Raw genomic sequence first — 10,535 nt, 5'->3', positions numbered from 1 at the left:
CCAAGGCCTGTGTAGGCATCTTACCACACAAGTCAGCATGCACCAACTCTAGAGGAGCATGTGCTCTATTCTTGCTTTCTTGTGGAAATGCCTTTCTCTGTTGCTTGCCCATCATACAAGCTTCACATGGTTCCTTCAATTCAGTTATTGTAGGTAGGTGAGCAACCATACCTTGCTTTTGCATCTCCTTCAATACTGCAAATCCGATGTGTCCAAACCTTTCATGCCAAAGCTTACTTGTGCCCACTCCAGCGGTGGCTGTAAGAGCACTTAGCTCATACAGGTTGTTCCTTCTTTCTCCTTTGCCAACAATTGTGCCAGCACTATCAATAATTTCTGCACCTGTCTTCTTGAACCTCACTTCATGACCAAGATCAGTTATGGCAGCAACTGATAAGAGATTTCTCCTGATTTCGGGAACATACAACACATTTGAAAGCTTTTTGACTTCACCATTTGCAGCAACAAAAGAAATAGTACCTGTGCCCGCAGCAGGGCATTTAGCATCATTTCCAACCGTCACAGTGATGGATTCTTGTAGAGGCTGCATAGAACTGTATAGACCTTTCTTGTTGGTCATGTGACGGGAGGCCCCACTATCCAACACCCAAGAGTCAGTGGTAGATTCTTCTTGCACCGAGGAGCACACTTCCTCAATGGTCGCCATGAATAATTCCAACTCTGCTTCAGCCGTATTGGCTGTCTCTTTCCCTTTAGTTTTAAGGGTACCATTCTTTTCATCTGCCTTCTTGACACGACAATCTGCAATTGCATGTCCTTTCTTCTTACAGTAGAAGCACTCTCCTTGAAACTTCTTCTTGCCGCCCTTTTTCTTTTTGTCACCATCATTTTTGGTGGAGGAAACACCTTTGCCTTTTGCATTCGCAGAGAATGCAGCATCTCCATTGTTGCTTCCTTCTCGGGCTTTCAGCCTCAACTCCTCCTCCATTAATAATGCACAAAACTCCTCAAAAGTCAAAGCTTGAGGTCTCACCTGAGTATTAAGGGCAGTTACTAGTCCATCAAACTTTTGTGGACAAATCCGAAGACACCTCCGAGCTAGCTCTTCGCTAGTCTTTTGTATCCCAGCGCCAGCCATCTGGTCGCGCAGATTCTTAATCCGAGTGATGAATGCTTCAACCGTCTCTCCTTCAGCAAACTTCTCCGCTGCTAGTTGATTCTCCAAGTTTTGAATCCTTGTTTGGTTTCGTGTTTCATACTGACTCCTTAGTACATTCCAAGCCTCTGACGCTTTGGTTGTATGCTGAATCAGAGTCAAAACACTGTCAGAACAGCTTGTAACTAAGGCACACAATGCATCTGCATTCCTTCGTTTCCAAGCTCGTAGAAGATCTGCATTCGGAGGAATCATCACACTAGGATTTGATGGGTCGGGGGTAGGCTGTGGTTCTGCGTCAGTCCCCAGCACAGTCTCCAGAAGCTCATAAGAATCAAGGATAGTAGTAATTTTGAACTTCCACAAGGTGTAGTTTGTACCATCTAACTTGCCTTCGCTGAAGGTTGGTGGACGAATCCTCAGTGTTTGAATAGCCGGTACAGCAGCACCACCTCCTGCACCGCTTCCTGATGCGCCAGAACTGCTTCCCGGAGTCGACATCGTTTCTCTTTGCTGTTGAAGCCTTTGCCTCTTGCACGCTCTCCGATCTCTAGAGCCCCCTGGGCTCTGATACCATGTAAAATATTACACGGCGCAGCGAACAGAATCTGAGAAAGAGATAGAGAGTACACAACAGATAAGAGGAGAATCAGTAAAATTCTTTAACTCCAAACAACTGATACAAAGATGGCTCTGTCCACCCGTGCGCTTCCAATGAATGAAGCTTAGATGGCGATCTAGACAGAAGATAGGTGAAGAGCTTAAGGCTAGCTGGAACAACTCTGACTGGGTGAAAGATGAGTGTGAGATGGCTGCGAAGGGGTTTAGCTTTTATAGCCCGCGAAGGTCGTTAGGTCGGCCTGCTGACCAACCTACCATATGAGCCTCCACTAGTCGGCCAGGGAATATTCCAGGGAATATTCCCTTTACCATCGGGCCGGGGGCGCTGCCCCCGGACCCCCGCCAGGGGGGCCGCTGGCCCCCCTGGGACCCCCCAGCCAGGGGCCGCTTCCGCGGCCCCCGGACCCCACAATAGGGGCCCCTTTTAACTCCCTTACCACGCAACTCAATGCAATGTGCCTCGAGTTGCTACCAGCTTAACCACTCCGTCTAACCCAAAGATTAGACCCACAACAGTCACCTTTTTGCCATCCGGTCACATAGACCTCATCTGATATACAAGTCAGGACTCAACCAATGTCCGGGCTCACATTTGGCTTCTCCTCATAATGGGGGCCTTACAACTTTGAGCACCATGGATCATTGGTAGCACCTAATGAGGGTGGGGCATTGATCATATCTAACAGTAGAAGAGTCTAGCTATATCAAGATAGCTTCTTCAACACATGTAAATGGCAAATCTAGGAACCTAAACACAGGAACATCACTTGAAGAGGAAGCTTGGGATTTTCTGAGAGCTACAAATTGTCATTTATTGTGGTAATCCTGTTGGTACAAATGCTGCCAATGACCCAATAGAGTCAAATATACGTCAATATGATCAGGTTTTTTTTAGAGACTTCATCCCATCAGCTATGGCATTCTTACTTAATGGTGAACATGAAATAATGCGGAACTTCTTGCTTCACACTCTTCAATTGTAGTCATACAGATTTGACTTCATTCTCTTGCCTGATTTTCTATCCTCAAATTCAAGGACTTCTGAAGTTGCGACATTGCTTTCGAAACGCTTCAACATCTTTGGTGAACCCGACGTGAAAGCGTCGCAGAAATTTCAGGATGGGAGATACTTCAGCCTCTATTTCAGCTTCTTCTACAACTCCAGCTGCGTCTACTTCAGCTCCATCAATGCCTGCTGCGTCAAGTACTTCAACAGAGGATCTAAAACAGATTTTGCAGAATATGTCCATGTATATGCAGCTCCAAAATCAGCAAACACAATTGTATATGCAGCAACAGCAACAATTGCATCAACAGCAGTTGTCCCAGCAAAGGCAACTCTATTCGGAGTAGGAGAATGCAAACAGCGCGACTAAGGCTATTGAAGCAATTGAGAATGAGAAGAAGCTATTTGACGGGCGTAATGTTTCAGCATATTTGAAGACATATGAGATCAAGATGGGGTTTTTTGGAGTTCCTGCTGGACTTATGAGTAAGTACTTCCTTCGTCTTGTCACACCTGCTTTGAGAACAAAAGTGACTGATCTTTTTATTCAAAATACACATTGGCAAGATTTTAAGAAGGCCTTGAAAGAAGAATACTTCCTTGAGGACTTTGGTATGGCTACTCGGCGGTCATTCCGAGAGTGGGTCTACATGCCAAACAAAGGTCTCGCTGCTTCGGAGTTGATTCGAGAATTCGAAGAGAGGTACAGTCAGCTTGATGCCATTGAACAAAGAGCATTGGATGTTGAAAAAGTTGAGCTTTTCTTGCAAGCTGCAGATCCTTCTCTTCAAGAAGAATTGGGTGAGCTTCTTGAAGATCACACGAAGCCTATGGGTCTTAAAACGGATTGGCAGGATGCTTAGGATGTAGTCTCGACTTTGACCAAGAGGAGGATATGGAAGACTCGCCTACAGAATGGTTCCATGACACCTACACCATCATCAACTCCTATGTCTACTTCTATCCCTGTTATTTCTTCTCCTCCTCAGCCAGTTTCTTGGCCTATGCCAGTGCCTACTGTTGCCACTCCACCTATTCCTCCTGTTCCATGACCGATGCCTACACCTTCTGCTCCAAAACCATCCGCTCCATCAGTACCTACTTCTCTTGATGACATAATCAAAGGCATCACAGATTTGACACTAGAGTCAGTGAAAGCGGAGTTGGTGGGAAAGTTGAAGGAGCAGTTTGCTTCGATTGCACCTACTGCTTCTTCTAGCGCTCCTACTGCACCTAGGAGTGCTCCTAGTGCACCTAGGAGAGATCGGAGATGTATTTGGTGTGATAGTACGGAGCATCAGCATTGGAGGGATTGTGACTCTTTCCAGGATGCAAGGAGGCAGAATTTGGTATATTGGGGGCAAGATGGTAAGATTTGGTTGACTGAGACAGGAGCTCCACTTGCTACTAACTTTGGTAAAGGTGCAATGAAGAAGTTAGTGGAGGACATGGATGCGCGCACTTCTTATGTGACAGCTAGAGGTGATTCTTCTGTATATGGAGTGCAGATTGAGAAGGGTTCAGAGACTCAGTCAGCGCTATGGACATATGCTATGGAGACTGCAAACAAGGGGAAAATTCAGCAAACTGTTTTGACTAGTGCAGGCTCTAACATCAGATCAGAGACAGGTTGGGACTCGCATGTTGACAGGTATTCTATTTATGCTTATTTGGCTAAATCTCATGGTGTAGATGTATTTGTTGAGGAGAAGCATAAGAGGGATGAAGAAAATCCAAGTGCAGCTAAGAAGACTAGGGGGGTGAGTTTGTTACTCCACCTACTGCAGGACCGTCTTCAAGACCAGGGCGAGATCGACAGATGGAGGATGCTCAAAAGAGAGAAAAGAGGCAAGAGCCTAGAGAGAGAAAGCAGCCAGGGTTCAGATTGATGTCCGATATTGAGACATCTACAGACATGAAGAAAATCTTTAATGATAAGATACTTGGCAGTGAGGTGACTTTCACCATTTCTGAGATTTTGGGCATCTCGAAAAGAGAGTTTCAGGATCAGTTTCAGGAGGTCTTGAAGAGGAAAAGACATGCATTGTCTACCACTGATACACAGGGAGTTTTGATTGGGGAGTTGGATGAGGATGAGGATGAGGTTATGGTTTATAATGCTTCTGTTTTTCCGTAGGTTAAGAAGAGGGTTCAGCCTATGCATTTTGCTGAAATTGATGAGCCTGTCATGATACTGCGTAGTCACTTTTCGCGGAGCCATTGGGCTAGGGCAACTACAGAGACGATGGTAAAGATTGGAGAGAAATAGGTGCCTTATGTTGCATTGGTTGATCATGGTTCAGAGATTAATCTCATAGTTCGTGGAGTTTATTAGAGTAACAGATGGCCTATGGATGTAGAGCATGGGTGGCATATGAGAGCCGCCAATAACACTGCAGGTGATTTATATGCTGCTTGTCCTAGTGTCAGGGTTTCTATTGGTGATGTAGAGGAGGATTTTCATTTCTTTGTGCAGGATTCATGCTCTTATCCCATAATTCTTGGTCAGCCATTCATTACAGAGATGTGCATGGAAACAAAGGTCATGGATGATGGATCTGCTTATGCACGAATTCGCAGTAAAGATGGTATGAGAGCAGTTCAGTTTATGACTGTATGTGTGAACCATGTTAGAAACAGAGATACTCTCAGAGATGCACCTTTGCCCACTGTGAGGGATTCAGGTTTTCATTAGGTACCGCCGTTTCGCGAGACGACGGTGGTACAGAGGAGAGGAGATTGGAGTTCTCGCCTCTTGGCAGAAGTGTTTTCTCCTCCGGTTTTGTTGGGATTTCAGCAAACAGTTCGATGAGTTATCAAAAGTCTTCTAGGTTGCCTAGAGCTACCAGGCAGTATATATACAGGAAGGATAAAAATTTAAAAAATGCAGGAATTTTGGAGGATGATGAGCACATAGATGGGATATATGACAGTGTGATTTGTGTAGATACGATGACAGAAATGGGAGATATGCTGAAAAATGATATGCTGAATTGTCATAGTAATGTATTAGTGCAGTCCCTGGACATGTTTCATGAAATTGCAGATTTCATGTCATAGATTGAGTCAGAGGCTGAGGTAACTCAGCAAAGAGTGTTGAGTGCTGAAGAAATTCAGCAAACAGAGTTTCCAGCTGGTTATGATCAGCTTTCAGAGAGACAGAGGGCTAAAAATTTTCAGCCAACAGAGTTTATTGCTGAAATATTTCAGCATTCAGAGTTTGGGGCTGTTTCTATGCAGTCCATAGAGCAGAGGGCTGAGAATATTCAGCCATTGGAGTGCAGAATTGCTGATTTACAGCAAGGTTTATGTAATGTAGAAGAGCATAATGAAGCCAGGGTTGACACGAAATACAAAACTGTGGATAAGAAGGTGAAGCCGGTTGCTGTACCGCTTCCACCTGACAGTGATCAGCAAATAGAGAGGGCTGCTAAACAGCAAATTTTGAGGAATCCGGAGCATATTGGTCATAAATTTTCAGCAGAGACTCTTGCTGAATTGAAAATTGGAAATGGTGATTTCTTGTTACCCATAGAGAAGCAATGCTTTCAGGAGATGCTTGAGCGTCATGGAAGGGGATTTGCTTTTTTCCCACATGAGATTGGATGTGTGAATCCTGATATTGTTGCTCCTATGGTCATTTTTACTATTCCTCATATTCCATGGAATCTCCGACCTATTCCAGTGCCTAAGGCACACTTGCCAAAGCTGATTGATTTATTGAATGAGAAAATCAGGATGGGAATCCTTGAGCCTTCATCTGCACCATACTCAAACAGGTGGTTTACAGTTCCAAAGAAGAATGGTACTCTCCGATTTATTCAGGACATGCAGCCAATGAACAGAGTTACTATTAGGAATGTTGGTATAGGTCCAGTTGTGGATGAGTTTGTAGAATCATTTGCTGGACGTGCCATCTATTCTTTGGGTGATTTGTATTCAGGATATGATCAGTTTCAGCTGGCTTTGGAAAGCAGGGACATAACCACTATGAGAACTCCTATTGGGCTTTTCAGGATGTGTACCTTGCCTCAAGGTGCCACTAATTCTGTTGCGCATATGATGAATGCCATGCATAAGGTCCTTCGTGATTACATACCTCAGCTTACCATGCCTTTCTTGGATGATATGCCCATTAAGGGGTGTGCAGAAGAAGAGAAGAATGAGAGCCTAAATGAGCAGGGATGCAGATACTTTGTGGCTGATCATATTTCAGCGTGTGAGAAGATTTTGGCCAGGTTAGAAGAAGTGAACTTGACACTTTCAGGGCCAAAATCTATTTTTGGAGTGAATGAGGTTGTTATTGTTGGGCATATGTGTGGATATTATGGCAGGAAACCCTCACCTGATAAGGTGAATGCTATAGGCAAGATTGCAGAGTATTGTTCTACCACTTCAGAGGTACGGAGATTCATTGGTGCTTGTGTGTTTTATATGATTTGGATACCTCATTTTGCACACATAGCAGATTGTTTGTATCAGCTGCTTTGAAAGGGGCAGAAATTCTATTGGGATGAGAGCCACACTAGAGCCATGCATAAATTGAAGAAGTTATTGCAGAATGCTCCTACTCTCAGGAAAGCGGATTATAATTGTGAAAGGCCTATTGTATTGACAGTTGACACTAGTCCAATTGGCATAGGTTGGGCTATGGGTCAAGATGATGCAGATGGAAATAGGTATGCTATTCGGTTTGGGGCGAAAGTCCTAAACGAGAGACAAAGGAGATATCCGCAAATCAAGAGGGAGTTATTGGGGATTGTCACGGCTCTCAAATGTGACAAGGAGTACTTTATTGGAGCTTCAGTTGTGGTAGAGACAGATTGCTTGCCATTGATTGGTATGATTATGAGTTGCTCTACTCCGGATATAGCCATGTTGAGATGGATTGCATACATCAAGTCATTAAATCCGGAATTTAAACACATAGCAGGGAAGGATAATCCAGTGGCAGATATGTTGTCTAGAGCCAGATATGATGATGAGGAGACTCTACTTGCAGAAGAGGATGATGCAGAAATTTCAGCCACTATGGTTGATCATGTTTGTCATGTCTATGATATTGTGGCTTTCATAGAAGAACTCTATGTTGGAGATTGGTTGCAGATTGGCAGGTACCTTAGTGCACTAAGCAAAAGAGATGAATGGACAGATGAAGAGTTCAAGAAGATCAGAAGGAAAGCCTATGGTTATTTTCTCAAGGACGGATTTCTTTGGAAGCACCCGAAGAAAAGAGGCGGATTACCTTTGCGGGTTGTCTGCGATAGAGAGACACAGTTACAGGTGATGAGGGAGTTTCATGAGAGTCCTTGGGCTGGTCATAGAGGAGTATGGGCTACTTATGAGAAAATCAAGGAGAAATATTGGTGGAAAGGCATGTATAGAGATGTTTCTCACTTTGTTGAGACTTGCAGAGACTGCCAAATGTATTCAGTAGTGCGTCATCGAGATGAGCTTCATCCGACTTATCCACTATGCATTCATTATAAGTGGGTAGTTGATTTGGTTACCATGCCTATGGGTCTATGGCAGATGAGGTACATTGTTTTGGCTAGAGAGGATCTTACCAATCATGTTGAGGGAAGATTTTTGAGAACGAAGACCACTAGTGCAGTGTGTAAGTTCTTATTGGAGGAAATTTTCTACAGGTATGGTTGTGTGGGTAAGATCACTGCGGATCGTGGTGAATTGGATGCAGATGAAGCTAGGGAGTTTTTCTCTCAGCTAGGAATCAAGTTGGCTCTAACAACAGCATACAATCCAGAGGGAAATGGGAAAAGTGAAAGAGGGCATCCGCCGATAGTGAAAGCATTAGCCAAAGCATGCAGAGGATGGATTGGAGAATGGCCAAGACTTCTACCATTTGCTTTGTGGGCTGATCGTACGACTCATAGTGTTACCACAGGATATATGCCTGCAGAGTTGATGTATGGTCAGAAACCTGTTATGCCGATTGAGACTTGTGCTTTGACTTGGTCAGTTTTACCTTGGCAGGAGGATTTGACGAGAGAGGAGCTCTTAGCTCTTCGGATTCGAGAGTTGGAGAGGAGACCTGAGGATATTCAGCTAGCTATTGACAGGTTGAAGGTTGCTAGACTAAGAAATAAGGACAGTTTTGACAGCAAGCATCGCTTGCGGCCAAGAGCAATAGAAGAGGGAGATTGGGTATTGGTCTTTGATAGCAGCCTTGAAAATCAGCATACTGCACTTCGAAAGATGGTGAAAAGATGGTTTGGGCCGTACATAGTCAAACATGTCTTTGATAATGCAACATATGAGCTGACTGAATTGGATGGGACAGTGCTTAGAGTGCCTATTGCTGGAAAAAGAATCAAGATTTTCAAGAAAAGAGATGATGAGGATTATGCATTGGAAGAATTTTCAAGAGAAGAGCAACGACAAGAAACTTCAATGGAAGAGACAGATGATATGACAGATAATTTTGTTGATCTACCGGAAATGCATAATGAAGAGATTGATCTGTTTGTGGATCTTGATGATAATGATCATGGGTAGTTGGCCCATCCGGAGGATGTGCAGGATTAGAGGGGGTGGATGTCGTATTGCTGCGCATTCGAGGTGTGAAAACCACCCAAAAGTTGTGCGTGTGATTTGATATTTTGTACATACTTAGTTGTTGCGTTTACATTTATTTTCTGCGTATGAGTAGAGTGGGGAGGAGTTGGAGGCATAGTGGTGAACATGATGAGATGCTTTCAGCCTATGATGAGGAAGGTCGAGTGGAAAGCGCAACTGATGTTGGTGAACATGTTATACGTATTTGTTTAGGACTTTGTCTTCTCCAGCTACGTCAAAAATACCTAATGATATCAAACCTCCACATCCAGGAGTTGGAAAGAAGGAGGCCAAGCATTGAAACGTGCTATGAGAAGCATGGAGTTGCCACTGCTATAGTGTGTGCTTGTTTTGGGTTACAATGTGTTGTTTACATGGGGCCAAAGATATGGAACGACAGGTTCTTAATGTATTCAGAATGAGACTCCTTGGAGTTGAGGTACGTGCTGTCCAGTCTGGTAAAGGTACGTTGAAAGATGTGACATCAGAAGTAATAAGAGACTGGGTTACAAATGTAGAGATCACACACTATATTTAGGGTTCGTAGCTAGACCTCACCCTTATCCAGTTGCTAATTATTAGCAGATTCAAAAAGCTAAGGAGAGAGGGAAAAGTAAGCATGTGACGAAAAGGAAGGGGGAGGCGATGCTAATTGGGGGAGAAAGGAGAGAAATAGTAGGGAGAACAGGGAAAACGGGGAAGGAACAGAAAAAAAAGGACATGGCATTTCAGAAGCTGGGGGAGGATGGTGCGCATGCATTAGAGGACAACATCAAAGTTAGAATGCTAAAGGAGGAGGAGAGTGGCGTAAATGGTAGTCTGAGCTGGGATAGAGTGAAGGAAGTTCGTCGACAGATGCCGCTGGAAATGGGGAATCAGAGGGAATCCTGTACTCAGAGGAGATCGACGGGAGAGGACTACGAAAAGAAGAAGATGACGCGACTACTGTGAAGAAGGGAGCTCTGAGGGGAATTTGGGGAGTCCTTGTTAATCATTATGACGAGGATAAAAGAGGAGAGGAGATGACGATGAGATCATCAGCAAACACGACGAAGAGGAACGAGAGGACGCTGGACGAGGAGGAAGCTGAGGATGAGAAAGAAGTTTTTTGGGGAGAGATTATGGTGGAAGAAACAGGCGAAACGAGAAAAAGGCCCGTCATTGAACAAGAAATGGAAGATGAGGACTAGCCTACAAATGCCCATCTCAATCATG

The sequence above is a fragment of the Lygodium microphyllum genome, chromosome 22 (assembly GCF_053477565.2).
Source record: "Lygodium microphyllum isolate KBCC chromosome 22, Lygodium_microphyllum_v1.1.10, whole genome shotgun sequence".
Lineage (NCBI taxonomy): Eukaryota > Viridiplantae > Streptophyta > Polypodiopsida > Schizaeales > Lygodiaceae > Lygodium > Lygodium microphyllum.
This window is presented reverse-complemented; position numbering follows the sequence as displayed.